Source organism: Microtus ochrogaster, linkage group LG3, assembly GCF_000317375.1.
Source record: "Microtus ochrogaster isolate Prairie Vole_2 linkage group LG3, MicOch1.0, whole genome shotgun sequence".
NCBI classification, from domain to species: domain Eukaryota; kingdom Metazoa; phylum Chordata; class Mammalia; order Rodentia; family Cricetidae; genus Microtus; species Microtus ochrogaster.
The window spans coordinates 12,282,373-12,298,554 of NC_022029.1; the positions used below are offsets into that span (position 1 = coordinate 12,282,373).

Here is a 16,182-nt window from a genome sequence, read left to right on the forward strand (position 1 = left end):
GGGAGGAGGGGGGGAAGGGTGGGAGGAGGGGGAGGGAAATGGGAGGAGGTGGAAACTTGTTTTTTTTTTTTCCTTTTCTCAATAAAAAAAAATTTAAAAAAAATGTAGGAGTTAGCTAGCAATAAGCCTCTTTGTTAATTTGGGAAGTGGCTGCCAGGTATATGGGAACAAGTGGTTTGGACAGGAAATGTCCAGTTACAGATAGAGTAGATCTAAATGCTGCTTCCTAAAGAAACACGACGTTTTAGAGAACTGAAAATAAGGAAATTAAACAAGACAAGACAAAGAGGTCTTGGCATTGTTTTATCATTAGAACCCCAAATATCCTGAGCATTTCGTCTGCTCATAAAAATGAGAGTATGGGAAAGAGCCATAGTGTGATGCAAAGTTGAGCATCGCTAAGGGGAGAAAAGCAAACTACGTCTGAGTTTCTACTTGATCCTATGCGGTGTCAAGGAAGCTGTTCTCCATTGCTATGTCTCCAGTGTAGAATAGGGTATTTAGTTACAAAAGCCTTCTTTCTACTCTCTCGTGAAGAAAAATAACAGTCATTTCTTAATTTCAAAATCACTTTCTTATGCTCATTTCATTTATATATTTTCTCAATGGTATTAGACACTAATGAAATTTCTCAGAGAGAGAAGTAGAGTATACTTTACAAAAATATACTAAATTTACTATGCTGCCTTTGTAATATATGAGGGAATCTCACAAATTAGCAAGTTATTTCTTATTTGCTATCCTGGCAGAATCTTGACCAAACATCAGACCATTCATAGTTCATGTTTGTGTTCCCTAACAAAAATAGAATTATTAATTTGTCAAAAATAATGTGAAAGAGATACACACTTATTTTAATCTGTGAAAGGAAGTAAACATTCAACAAATAATATCTCCAGAAAAAAAAACAAAACAAAAAGGGATGTGTTTTTCCTGACACGGAGAAAGTCATTTAAGCCATCTGACGGATGAGTAATGAATGAGCTGTAGACATTTCTTCGAGAGGAAATACAGCCAGGGATGTGGCACAGGTGGATCAGAAACAGATCCACGTAGAAATTTAAGCTATGATTAGTGAAACAAATCCGGTCAAGCTTTCTGTCAGTAAGACGGAATGAGATTCCAAGAGGTGACACCAATGGATGAGGTGACAAGGAAAACAAAATTACAGCTACAACAATTTCCACACTTTTGGCAATGTTACTGGAAAGTTCAAAAGGCAAATCTGAAACAAGTCCTAAAACCTAGTGACAAGCTCATGACCAGCTTCCTCATGACCATAGTCAAAAATATGAGCTCCTTGTGGCATTTATATCAGAACTTATACACCTGTAAGCTTCAATAGTACTGAAATAAAAGAAGGAAAGGTTATGAGATGGGTTTAAAACTAAAACAGCTGTCTTTGATCTGGTGCCTAACACAATTTAAAGACCCTTGAGTGTGCTCAGACCTCTCATGATCAGCAGGGACTCAAGGGGAAGAGAGCCCTGCAGTCCTGTGGTCTTGTTTTACTTCTAGAGAAGGAAACAAGTTTGGTTGCCACTGGAGATTTTGCCAGGAGTCAGCAACGGAGTCCTTTTCCAGGTGCTGAGAGATCATGTGATATACTTGTCAACCTTACTCTAAATATCCAGGAAGTGTTCTGCTGATTTACAGGGGAATATAATTGGTGGACCCGAGCCAGAAGAGGCAGTGAGGGTTAAGATGATGGACTAAGATAAGAAGAAAAGTTTTTGGTTTTGAAAACTTTTTTTTTCTGTTATCTAGGTGACTTTGTTTTTCTATGTGATTCAGTGATACTCACTGTCAGGGGTTTCGCCTTTAAGAGAAAATCAATTATAATAATCAAGACAAAGATTAAATTGTTTAACATATTACCTTTAGATGCAAAGGAAACAACCATGACTTTTGAAATTCGAGATCTATTTTCCTTTTTTTTTTTAGAATTCAATTAAATATTTATTGAACAAATTCAGAATAAATGAACCAGGGCTGTTTTAATCTGAAGATACATTAACCACCTCAAATCTTCAAGGGCTGTCATACAAGAACAGAAACAGATGCATTCAGCATTTCTACACAGGATGGGGACAGGCCGGAAGGCTGCATAAGCCAACCCCCGCTATGGAACTTCCTTCAGCATACAGGGCACTCTATGCCTTTCCCTTCTTCTGAAAGGAGACATCAGAACTCAGAGTTCACACGAACACGTCAACTGCATTCTCACTGTGCACCGTCCACCTCATGCAATGGATGCTTGCACATAGTGGGAAAAACTCTAGCACTGACCAGCCCCTCACCAGGAGACCGTCTCTGCACGCCTCAGAACTTTCTGATTCTACAGCAGTGATTCCTTGTTATGGGGTGGGAAGAAAGCACATTCTCCAGAGTGTGAGCTATAATAAGGATTGGTCACTGCCTGGGGACAGTCCTCCGCAAACCCCAAGCACATCACAAACCTCTAGCACACACAGCTAGAGGCCAATGGTATGCAAGAGTGTGGTGTGTGCCACAACACCCTCTCTGCTCCCTGCAGCAGGACAGCTTGTGTTTAGAGCTCAGTCGTTGACAGAAACTAGCTGCATAATACTGATGGCTCCAACCTAAGTGATCCATACAGGTGAGAACTGTTCCAAGGACATTCAGCAGTGTCCGAGGAGGAAACTGTTCAATCTGCTTCATCGTCTATATGCATTTTATCACACCCAAACGACACGGAGTTGCTCGCCTTGTTCAGAAGTCGAAATAAAACTCCAAGTTTGTTTGCCAGCGACAGGGGCTGAAGGTGAATCTTGAACTCAGATCTATCAGTTTTCCAGAAAAGCCATCTAGTTGGTCAGCTGGCAAGCTGCTGCTCTTTGAGGATTCGTGAAACTGGGGTAGGCTCTGATAAGGGAAGGAACCTGTTAAAGGAAACATCCAGGGTTCCTGAGGCTGGCTTCCTGGGAAGAACCATTCTTGTGGCAGAGTCGGCTTGCCATCCTTGTTCCAATATACCTTTCACAGCTTCTTCCACAGGAAGGCCAACAAAGGCAGCGAAATCATCTGTGATTTGGAGGTATAAGCTTGAGAGACCAGGGAGAAAGCACATTTCAATGCACCTCTAAGGGCATCCATGATTGGCTGCACAGTCTCTGACCACTGGTGGGCGTTGATAGTGGTACAGATCCCCAGGAAACCTCTCTGCCAAATTTGCTGTCCTACTGACCAAATTCCCCCAAGTTCAGAATTTGCAGACTTTATAGCAGGTGGAATCCTCTTCCAAAGATATCTTGCATTATTCATGTTATTCTGGAGCAAATACAAAGCCAGAAGCTAACCGTACACTGGTGGTGTGGCAATTCCTTCAGGATCCCCAAGCTCCTGGTTCTCGCACTGATCCCGCAGCTTTCCGAAACTGAAGGCGCTGTCTGCTCTCCGGCCACTGCCCTGCCAGACCAAAGCCCAAGTTGGCCCTCGGGGCATCGCGCCTCAGATGACTTCTGGAGATCTATTTTCATATACAGTAACTCTCAGCATGCAAATACCGGAGGTGTTGAGAAGCTTTAGAACCTGGAAGTTTTGTACATCAAATAAGTCCAGAAAGCAATTCTTAAATCCTCCAAATAAGGAAATGAACAATCTGATTTACAAGTGGTGAAAGACATCTCATTAAATATATACAAGTAGTAAAAACGTATAATGAAAATGCTCCACATATTCGTTTATTAAGAACTAAAATTGAAATTAGCAATGAAAGATGACTATCAGAATCATCAAAATCTGAAACAACGAAAACCCAAATGCTGATGAAATGGGGGAAATGAGGAATGTGACATATACTTTAGAAGACACTTGGAGGTTTATCACAATATTATCCGTACTATATTTGTAATGTTACATATTACAAAATATCCATACTGTAAATCCATAATACATTTCTATATTAAAATGATTAGTTTTGATTGCTTATTTAACACAATGTAGACTCTTCTGAGAAGAAGGCCTCAGTGAAGGATTATATAGACCATGCTGATCTGTAGACATGCCTGTGGCCAATTACCTTGATTATGGTAATAAGGCTGGAGACATGGTGAGTGGCACCATTCCCTAGGTATGGGATCTTAAGCTGTATAGTAATAAGCAGGGAAAGAGGTCTGAGAGGAAACACAACTATATTCATTTTCTCTCTACTTTCGTCTGACTGTTACTAGTTGCTTTAAGTTCCTGATTTCTATTACTCCCTGCTCTGGTAGGCTGTAACCTGAAACTGGGAGCTTTCATTTCCAAACTGCTTTTTTTTTTTTTTTTTTTGGTATTTTAACTCAGCAGCCAGAAATAAAACCTGGATATGCCTAAATATTTGCTCAAAGACGTTAAGAACATTTAACAGCAAGAAAATCTACACATACACACACACACACATTTTACTGGTAATTGTGAAAATTTAGAAGCAACCAAGATTTCCTTCATTAATCGATGGATAAATAATCTCTGGCTCAACCTGAGAATGTTATATTATTCAGTACTACAAAGTGGCAAGTTCCCAGATGACCATGAAAAGGCAGAGTATCAAAAAAAAAACAGAAGTCAGTCTTTCATGATTTCAAAAACTGAATACATAATTTCAACTATGTGATGCTTTCTTAAAAATGCAAAATTGCAATGTGATTTTTAAAAGGAAAGAGCAGGATTGTGAAGGCTGAGTGGAGAAGGGCTGAACGAGTGGAACATGGGGGACTTGTTACACGGGTAAAATCATATATGACTCTGCATGAAGCTCTAACTATGAATTCACATTATATGTCTCCAAAGCTACAGGACGCATGACACCAAGATTGCCTGCTAGTGTATTAAACTAAGGCCTTCTGCTGATGATTATATGTCAGGGCAGCTTCATCAGCAAAGATACCTAATACTCAGGTCTGTGATGCTGGAAAAATCAAGCAGAGGCAGAAGCAGAAGGTGTATCTTAAATGCTTGTCATTTTGTCTCAATATCACTGTGAAACTAACTTATTTAAAAGTGAGCTTTTAAAAAACTTTAAAAAAAATACATTCGTGTGTGTGTGCATGTGGTGTGTGTGTGTGTGTGTGTGTGTGTGTGTGTGTGTGTGTGTGTTGGGTGAAGTAAAGGACAATTTAGGGATCTCTCCTTCAACATGTTAGAGTTAGTGGCTAATGCTTTTACCCTCACTGAGCCATTTCTTAGGCCCCTGAAGTTTTAATAATAACAAAGAGCTTACGGTGTATTCCCACCTCAGAGTCTGTCATTTGACACGCCCATGCTATAGTTGGAAAGATTGTTCAGAGGACCTATTATCCTACCAGTGAGAACTATGACACAGAGGTATGGCTTTCCCATGGTTCCTTGTCCATCCATACTTTTGTATGTGCTTCTTCTGGTCTCAGGATCTCTGATCTCATTGCCCTGAAGGAGATCTTTGGAGTGCAGTTTCATAATAGGCTGTTATGTTATCATTTTTGATTTGGTGTTGTTTCGTTGTCACTACATTGCTGAGAGTTGAGCCTGAGGCCTTGTACAAGCAAAGCAAGCACTCTCCCCCTGAGCTATCATAATAGGTTTCCCTACATTAATGAAGGTTCACAAACAGAGAGTGACAAATAACATTAGAACCTAATATAGCTGTAAGAACATTTATTTTTAATACTTTTAACATGTTGCAATTAAAAGTTAGACTCCATTGTCTTTACCAATCTACCAATAAATTCACACTTCGAATTTAATAGAAATTCTCTTGTTGTTGGCATTTCTTTGAATTGCCAACCAGCTCCCAAATAAAGGCGTGGGGAATTGTTAGTAATTGTGAATGCTTGGGCCTTGCTCAGACTTGTCCCACTAGCTCTTTTAGTTTAATTTAACCAGTTTCTGTTTAGCTACATTTTGCGTCAGGACTTTTTTACCTTTCTTTCATTCTGTATGTCCCATTTTCCTGCTTATTCTACATCTGGCTAGCTTACTAGTCTCTGTCATCTTCTTTTCTTTCTTTCCTCAAGCCTAAATTCCTCCGTCTGCTTATTCTTCCTGCCCACAAGTTCTGTCTATACCTCCTTCCTTGCTATGGGCCTTTAGCTTTTAATTAGATCAGTCAGGGGCCTTAGGCGGGCAAGGTAAAACTGCAACACGTATTTGTGTAATTAAACAAATGCAATACATATTTACATAGTTGAACAGAACAAATACAACACATCTTTCACTGGTAAGCAAATTTTCTGCAACATTCTCTTTTTCTAAATGATTAAAAAATTGAAACCTGTATTTAAGCTGTTTAAAATGAAGATTACTTTAAAATCGTTATTTTTGTTTTATTTTGATCTCAAAGTACTACATTTTTAGTTACTTACACCCACAAAAATATTATCAGTAAATTTCAGTTTTATTGACCTTAAATGTAAGAAGAACAATTTGTCTTAAAAACGGGTGTTGAACAAGTATGCCTTCTTTGGTAATATATAGATACTGCCTATGCATATGAAAAATGCCTATAATTCTTTATTTGCTATTAATTTGTAGTATTTGTCCATATCACTAATAAGTAGCCTACTTATGATATCTATGTAAAAGGACTCAACCCCATTTCCCTCTGCTTTCTTATAGGATTTGCAGTGTCTTGAGGGGCTGACCTATGAGCAATCATAGGTATTACCAATCTTTTTCAGATTATCTAAGAAACCTGTTATTTCTCTTCCATGCTTTATAATCACCCTTGGACACATTGATGTCAGTTTATGCTGCAGGGTAATTTGTTACACGAATGGATTGTTGTTGCTTGGTTTTTATCTTGCTACTAACACAAGTTTATGGTTTAAAATCAACTTAAAGATATTTTATTTTCATTGCCATCCTTCTGAGACTACCAATAAAGTTGGAGGGCACTTATCTCTCTCACACTTACGTTTAATAGTAGAATTAGTAAAAATTAAAGCTTTTATGGAAGATTAACTCGATTAGACAATAAAGGCTCTTTATTGCTTTCCTTATTATAGATTAGCATCTCTTTAAAGTAAGAATTTATGCTCGTTTAACTCAAAACTACTATGCGATCTTAAGGGAAGAACGGGTTTCATCTTCTTTTGTCATGTTTCATTTAGGGTCATCATTTTACATTCAGGCTTCCTTTTTCCTCTTTCTTTGGTCTTTCTCATTAGCATATATTAATTGAACAAAGGGTTTCGTACGCCACTGCCATTCATGTGTATGATGCGCCTTAATCCTATCAGCCCTCCCATCCTCCTTTCCTCCCATATCTTAGCAGTGCCCACTTTACTGTTTCGTATAGTTCATCCTTGGAATATACTCTTCGTTATTAAAGAAAGCTTTGATGCAAGCCAAGTCTTTTTGAAACAAAGAAGTATTAAAATACCGGGGTGTAACAGCTAGAGAATAGTGAGATTTATATCCTCGAGAAGTTGGGGGACTTAAAACAGTCCAAGATGCAAAGAAAAAGAAACCTGAACAGACTGATGGGTATATCAGCTGGGAGGTGGCCAGTCAGACACGTGGGTTTTATAGGTCTTCCCTTCGTGATTTCCAAATTTGCTTTAGAGTAGCTAAATTTATTTTGGCTGTTGGCACAAACTTTCTGTGTGTGGTGTCAGTAGAAATTTTAATGAATGTAGCTAAAACATTTTTAATGAAGATAAAAGGTCGAGGTACTTAAACCACATACATGCATCTGATGTTCTCTGTCAGTTTAATCTGCACTTCTGAAATCATTTAACTCATTTTGAAATTATAAACCCGTTCTTTCCTTAAGATCTCATAGTAGTTTTGAGTTAAACGAGTGGAAGCAAAGTGAACAGGAGACCACAGTCTTCATACTCTGAGCAGAAGAAAAGGTCACCTTTGTTTGTTATAAATTTATAATTAATTACATTCTCAGAGAAAATACTACCATGCAAACTGAGCAGTCCTCATCTTGTTCTTCTCACGAATGAAGATTCTCTTGACCTGGAAGGAAACAGACCTTCAGCTTCAGGACTGGAAGCTGCAAGCCTGTGTCACCACTGCACGGTGCTTCAGTGCGGTGCTTACTTTTCCCTTGCTCTTGCAGTGCACTTCGGAAGGCCGGATTTGCTTTGGTGTAGGGTGCAAGGGGACACATCACATTATGAAAAGTATGGCTGTGGGAGTCATACAGTCATAGGAAGATGAATACTGGTGCTCAGATAGCTTCCAGTGTTTCACTCAGGCTGGGACTTCAGTTCATAGGATGGGGCCAGGTACCAGAGCAGGCCTTCCCACATAGGTTCAACCTCTCTGGAAATATCCGGATCTGTGTTTCCTTTGTGACTATAATTCAGGTTGACTGGCGATTACATATTGCACTCACTGTTGCAATCCCCTGGTCCTGTGTGCTCCCAAACAACCCCACAGATGGGACAGATCAATGTTCTGCTGTTAGGGCACATGGTGAGGGTGGGTGCATGTGGACAAAGGGCTAGGAAAGATGGAGAATGTGGTCTCCTTGCTGCATAAGACATGGAGATGTACACACTGCTAAGCCCTGTGCTAACTGGTTAGGTCCTTGTAGATTTTGGATTACCAGTTGTCTTTTAAAAATAGAGTCTTACAAGTCTTTTCTCAGAGTCTATGGTTTCTTTTATGACTGGAGTTGCAACATGCAAAGCACAGATTACATGAGGTGTTTCCTTCAGTGATTTGACTATGTTGTGGCTTATTCACCAGAGAAGACACCTCGGGCATGGGTTTAAACCAACAAAAAAAAGTCTTTATTAGCAGGCAAGCAAAAACACTGGTGTTCAGACTCCTAGGACAGTCCTAACCTTTATCAGGGTTTGCCTTTAAGCACACACACACACACACACACACACACACACACACACACACACACACACACAAATCATGTTCTGGATTAACATACTTCATTTAAGAAGAACAGTTAGTCAGAAGTGGAGCCACAGAAGCTAAACACCAAAGTTAGTACATTTTGAGACTTTCTCAAAACTGTACCAATTTTGGCAGATTAGGTTTGGTTTTCATTTTTGGTAGATGGTGCTGTCTGTGTGCTGAATTTTACAGCCTGAATGGTACTTTCATCCTGAACTCAGTTGTGTAGTAATAGGAGTGGCGGGGCTGTGTCCCCAACACCCCAGCCGCCCGCTCGGCTAGCTTATGCCCCGAAATAATTACACGGACACTGTATTCTTTTAAACACCACTTGGCCCATTATATCTAGCCTCTTCTTGGCTAACTCTCGCACCTGGACTAGCCCATTTCTTATAATCTGTGTAGCACAGCTGGGTGCGCTTACCGGGAAGATTCTAGCCTACGTCCATCCTGGGTTGGAGCTTCATCGCGTGTGCCTCAGAGAGCAGAGCTCTCGCCTCTGCCCGCAGGAGTGGAGCATCACGTGTCTCTCTGAGGCGTCTGCCCCTGAGAGGAGAGCTGTCGAGTCTCTGAGCTCACTTCCTCTTCCTCTCAGCGTTCTGCTCCTCCCACCTACGTTCTAACCTATCAGGTCAAGCAGCTTCTTTATTTAATTAACCAATGACCTTCCTCCATCACAGTTGTTCTAAGGTCTGGGGACCTACTAAGCTCTTGGACCCTGTTATAATTTTCACTGCTCTCAGTGAATGAGTCAAAGTATGGGCTCATCTAATTTTCGTTTGAGATGAAGGGCCCTATTGTTAATCCTATCAGAATGAGAATTAGAGGCCCAGCCAGTACTGATTGCAGAGCAGTTAGCCAGGAGAACCAAGAGAACAGAGAATGATAATATGTCTTGGTCCTGATAAACCTGTCTACTTATTTTGAAAAGCGCTAGAAAAGACATATTTAGTTAAACCATTGATACATGCTCATCAGGTAGTTTCTGGGTCTCAGTAATATTCATTATCCAGATGAATTAATCCATAAGGCAGAATAGCAGAATAAGGGGAAGTGCCTAGGTTAAGCCCTCTAATGCTAATTTGAGTATTGTCAATGGGCTGACAGTCTGCTTAGTTCCTATCCCTATGTAGTCCAGAGGCCAAGTATCTAAGCATAACCAGCAATCATGGCTGATTTTTGGTCAATAGATTAATAATTAATAGATTAAGTCTATCCTCAGGGTCCCTTCTTGTGTCACAGAGCCTAACTGCCCTGTTCACTTATTTCTTATTTCTTCCCCATCCCCCAAAAAGGCCAGACTATTTTATAAGGAAATTTCAGGAAGTCTCAGTTTTATAAACCCAGTTTTTGCAATGGAAACTCCCTTCTTCCTGGCAATTAGGGTGGCCAGCCATAGGGCATACATAAAGTAGTATTTTTATCTCGAAAGATAAACCTCCATAACTTTCCTTTCTTCGGTACAGTCAGACATTTAAAGTGTGCACCAGTGAGCAAAGCTCAAGATGAATATGGGTTGCTGGGCCCTAGTCACACTAGCTAGTACCTCATCCTTTATTTGTCTTAGTGCCCTGGTCCAGGCCCAAGGGCCACAGGGATCGGACCTTAACCCTGTATTTATACCACACACACGTCTCTGAAGGAGGTGGGGAACAGGGAGTGGGAGGGCCTGGGGGGGTGTCCGATGGAATATTTCAGTGGGCCCATAGTCTGGAGACACTCCCTCTGTGGCTTTTACTTTTGTGATTTGATGTGAGAGTGTCGTATATGGGTATGGTGCATCCATGGTGTAATGGCAGCTGCCTTCACACTGTAGGAGTAGAGGTAATTACCATGTAGAGTACTTTCTAAATTGGTTTTAGTGCCCCTTTGGCTATGTGTCTGAGCCAGACAGTACTGGGGGATGGGAATGGGGGAAATGGGTGGTAGAGTCAGAGATTGCCTGGGTCTCTCGAATAGTCCAATGAATAGCCTTTATGGAGGGCTGAAGGGCCTGTAGTGACTTAGAAAGTTCTGCCAACTATTGGTCTCTGAGCCAGGGAAGCAGTGGGGAAGGAAGGTCTTCCAAACATAATCTCATAGGGATTAAATCCTTCCCTGTATGAGGTGCAGCAGGCCCAAAGCACAGGGGAGGAGGTCTGTCTTTTGCCAGACTCTAATGAGAGGTTTGTTAGAGTTCTCTTTAATGTTTTGTTTGTTCTTTTTACCTGACCAGAACTCTGAGATCTATATTCACAGTGAAGTTTTCAATCCATATTTAAAGCTTTAGTTATTAATTGAGAGGTTTTTGGCTATGAAAGTCAGACCTTGTCAAACCGTTCCATTGCTAAGGGGAGGCTAAATCAGGGGACCAGATCCTGGAGAAGATTTTAGCTACTATTTGTGCAATTTTAATCCAGGTGGGGAATGCTTCAACCCACTAGGAAAGGGTACCTTTAGAAACTAATAAATGCTTTTATCCTTCCCAGCAGGCTGGATTAGAGTTCGCTGGCCCGTCTGGACCCCTTCCTGGGTAAGCTCTCTGTTTTGGATTTACTTGAGCACAAACCCGGCATCTGATGGAGACATCCCACACTAGGCTGTCCAGTCTAGGTATAACATACCATAGTCTGAGCAACTCAGAAAGCTCTGTGGACCCCAGATGAGTAACGTGCTGAAGGTTAGTTGCCAAAGTCCTGCCAGTTGGTTTGGGGGAAATGTTCATTTCTTCTGGGGTCTTCCAGCAACCTGTGGGTTTGAATTGCCCATTTCTTCTTTACCATGAAGTCTTTGCCAACAGCAGTGTGTTTTATGTCATCAGAATATCTATAGGTCCTGAAAGACCCGGATAAATCCAGACCCCTCTAGTAGGAAAAATAGAGCCAAAAATCTAGGTTAGCCGGTTCAGTGACTCTGTTCAGTAGCTGACCATAAAGTTAGATTATAATCTTGAGAATAATCTTGAGAAATGGGTAGTTATCCCCTTGTTATTATCACTGGTATTTTCAGAATTTTTTTTAATGATCATTGGTATTTTCGGAATTTTCCAATGACGCCCTCCCTTCCCCCTTTTGGATTGTGGTTTCTTCCCTTAAATACCCCCTCTCCCAGCTACTCGGGTTGAACTCTTCCCCTGTGTGGGATATGAGTCTCAGCCCCAGCACTGGTTCCTGTCAATAAACCTTGTGTGATTGCAGCAAGGACAGTCTCTCGTGAGTTCTTGGGGGGTCATGCTATCCCAAGACTTGAGTGGGAGTCTCCCCACACTGGGGGTCTTTCAGTCCCACTGATTTTAGAGTTGCCTGTCCATCAGAAGACAGGCCAGCAGCTCAGCAGTGGGGGGACAATCATTTGTAGACAAAGCCAAATAGCCTCTAGGAAGGCTAAGATATTTTTTTAATGCCCTTTTCCCCAGAAGTGAAAAGCCTTCATTCTCTATAAATCATACCGTGGATTTGGCCCAGGTTGTTTCAGTTAAAGTAACTACTACTACAGCTGCCATGAACCTGGTTTCATCTTTCATTTCCTGACAGTCAAGGATGAACGTCTATGTCATCCAGCAGCAGAATTGATGACAGTGGATTTCTCAGATAGGACTTGAGGATAAGCCTGGAGTAGGGTCTGGTCCTGGGTTACATATTCGTTAGACAGATAGCATTCTAGTGCTCCTCAGAGAAGGGCTTCTGCTGTGTCATGGAGTGCTATGAGTATAAAATCTTTACCCATGTTAACTTGTTTGCTTTCTTTCATTAAACTAGCCATAACCCCCATAGTTCTTGGGCCAGTCATCCCATGGATACTGGATGTAATTGTTTGGACAGATATGTTATAGGGCATTTCCATGGCCCCAAAATTTGGGTTGTAACCCCTTTTGTATTTTGTTTTATGGACAAACAGATAGGAAGGTTTTGCAACATCTGGAAATTCTAGGGCTGGAGCAGAAGTCAGGGCTATTTTTAAAGTCTCAAATGCCTTTTCCAGCCTCAGTCCAGATTAGCAGTTTAGTGCCCCTCCTATGTGCTGGTGCATAGAGGCCTTGCGAATTCCACAAACTCTGGTATCCGGAGGCAGCAATATCCAGCTGTACCTAGGACCTTTCATACCTGAAATCTTTTGATTGGAAACAGAACTTTTATTCAAGAGTGTCCTGGTAGAGGGTAAAACATCAAAATTTTGCTGGGTCTAACTGTGTTTCATCATCAGAGAAGATGATAGGGGCATTTAATTGATACAAAAGAGCTTGTCTCAATCAGTTCTCAGCTGTTATACAACCTTTGAGCTACCCCCAGCAACTGTACGAGCATCCCTGGGCATTTTTGTCTAACCATACAGGTGTTAGACTCAGGTGTATGTAAGTTTACATAAATCACACCACGTAAATTCACGGCTTTTTGCTGTAGTTAAATCAGATTTACGCATCAAACTTTGGGAAAATAATATTGTGACAAAATAGGATCCTATTGATAAACAGGAAATATTTTGGCATTCACTTAGTTCTTGTTCCTTTTGGATATCTTTCGCCAGAATTTAGTGGTTCTACTCACATAGATTTTGTCTAAAATCTTCTAAATTCTTCCTTAAGTATTTTATTTGAAAGAATGGATTGAAATGTATATGGTATTTTATTTTTACTTGTAAATTCTACTCATTAATTGTTGTTATATAGGAAAGTAATTGACTTTGTATGTTAGAGTGGTTGTTACACTTGATTTCTTGGTGTCCTCTGTGAAGGTCCTGTGTCCGAGTCTTAGACTCTAGCTGGTAGTGCTCTTTTGGGAGGTTCTGAAAATGTTCGAAGTGGAGTAATTAGAGGAGGTGGGTAAATGGGAATGGGTGGGCACCTGAGGATCTACTTCCTCTTACAATCTTGTCTCTTACACTCTGCTTCCATTAAGAGCATCCTTCTCTATGCTTCCACTAATATGATGTTCTGCTACCTCAGGCAGAGACAATGGCACCAAGGACCATAAACAAAAAAAAAAAAAACATTAAATTGGAGTAAAATAAACCATTACTTGTTGCAGAATATTTGTTTACACTGTATGAAGATGTCACACTATGATTGGTTCAACAAAGAGCTGAATGGCCGATAGCTAGGCAGGAGGGAACACACAGAACTTCTGGGGAGAGAAAGAGGGAAACTTTAGGAAGATGAGAGACAGGGAGACATTAGTGAGACACTGAAGAAGTCAGACATACATTATAGTGGAGAGGTAACACATAGATCAAAAGAAGTAGGTTAATTCATGTTGTAAGACCTAGTGGGAAAAGCCTAAGCTAAGGCCAAGCTTTCATACTTAATAATAAATCTCGATGTTCTTATTTGTGAGCTGGTGGCCCAAAGAAAGTCCTATTACAATCACTCTAGAGTTGTCCTCAGAAATTTCCTCACAACCACAGAAAAAATGCTTGATATAGTTGCTTATCTGTCAACCTTATTGTAATTGCTTAAGTCCAGGAGAGATTGTGTCATTTTTTTCAGATTACATTGATGATTATATCGTGTGGAAACAAAGGCACTTTTATTTCTTACTTCTGAATGTTTTATTTGAAATTTATTTTCCTTGTCTTGTTGCTTTGGCCAGTATTGAGTACATTGTTGCAAAGACTGGTGCAAAGGATATCTCTACCATGTATGTTATTTAGTGAAAACTCTTGAGTTTTTTACCATGCAGTGGGATATAAACAACTGTAGGTTTACATGTTTTAACAAGTTGAGCATGTTTTCCTGACTCCTATATTTTCTGGGGGTCTTTTTTTTTCTTTTGGAAACCAATAATAGAATGACCCATGAGTTTTTGCCAAATGTTTTCTCTGAATCTATGACATTTTTCCATGTTAGGATATGAGTATAGTATTGGAATTGTGTTCATTTATTTAAAAATTGCTTTGTTTTATTTTTTAAAATTCTGTTATATTATATCATCCCTTCCTTCTTTTTCCTCTCTCCATATGCTCTCATATATTCATATGAAGGTACTTCTTAACTTTTTTCAGATTAATGGCTTCTTCTTGCATTAATTGTTATCACACGTACATATGCTTCTTGCATTAATTGTTATCACACGTACATATACAAACATAGACACTATATATAATATATATGTATTGTTTGTGTACATTATATATATACATGTATATATGCATGTATGTATTATACGACTGAGCAAGTTGTATATATATACTTGCTCAGTCTGTATAATGTTATTTGTACGTATGTTTTCAAAACTGACTGTTTGGTATTTGATATCCAATTGGTGTGTCCTCCCTACGAAAGAATATTTCTCCTGCTCTAAGGGTTTCAACTGCCTGTAATTCTTTGTGTAGGGTAGACCATTATTGCACTTTTCATCAGTTAGTCTCCACACACCCAGTCCAGTTTCTTTTCAGGAGCTCTCATTCATACCCTCAGTGTGTCCTACAGCCTTAACTCGGGTGCCTTTTTCTTATCCTTGTTGTGCCCAGTCCGTGGGGACCCCAAAGAACCACCAGGGAGACTGACTCATTGAAATGCAAATGCAAGGCTTCTTATCATGCCTGAGTAGAAACCAGGAGGGACCTTGTCAGTGCAGCAGCGAGAGGAGGTACCCCAACCTTCTAGAGAATATTATTTGAGGTGAAAACCAGGAAAGTTACATTAGCAGGGTTTGGGGTGATGGGTTCAATACTGATTGGCTCGTGACAAGAAACTTTTCACAAACTTTTATTTTCGAACCTCACCTGTTGCTTGTCAAGTTTTCTTATCGGCTGACCTTCGGGTGGGGACATTCTATGGTTATCTGTACTTTCTAGGTGGCTAGTCTGTTACTTTTGCCCCTAGCCATTTCTGAGAACTGGAACATTTCACAAGAAATAGCTTATACAAGAAGGAGGCAGAGGACAAAATGGAAGAACTTTGGTTCTTCGGTCTTAGTGGGTTTGACCTTGTTACAATTCTACCTATTTTCTGTCAGTCTGGCTGATCACTACTCCAGTGAGCATAGCACAGCTTTTCTTACAAAGAAATCCCTATCCTATATCAGGTTTGGCATAATTCCTAACTGTTTTCTCAATTCTCAGCAGTCAAATGCATCTTCTGAGTCACTGGGACTCGAAATCATATTTGCTTCCTTAATTTCTACCAGTACCAAAGATGAGGATGAGGAATTTCTAAGTTTCAGGATCCCTGATTGACTGACATTTGTCTAGGGGTGTCCTGGTGAAGAGTGATGGATGTGTGCTGGCAGGTGATCCTATCTACAATGGTTAGAACATTAGTAATTTCCTTTGGATGGTCTGTTCCTGGGTGATACCTGGGTAGTCTCAGTTTGTGGTCTTTCTTGGGACCAGGTATTACCTTAGGGTAAATTACTG

At 40.3% G+C, this 16,182-nt stretch overlaps 2 pseudogenes; one reads left to right on the top strand and one right to left on the bottom strand.

The window, feature by feature from the left end:
• Positions 1 to 2,777: 2,777 nt before the first annotated feature.
• Positions 2,778 to 3,465, bottom strand: LOC101979884 (annotated as a pseudogene).
• Positions 3,466 to 4,024: 559 nt separating this feature from the next.
• Positions 4,025 to 16,182, top strand: part of LOC101980172 — a 43,811-nt pseudogene continuing 31,653 nt past the window's right edge.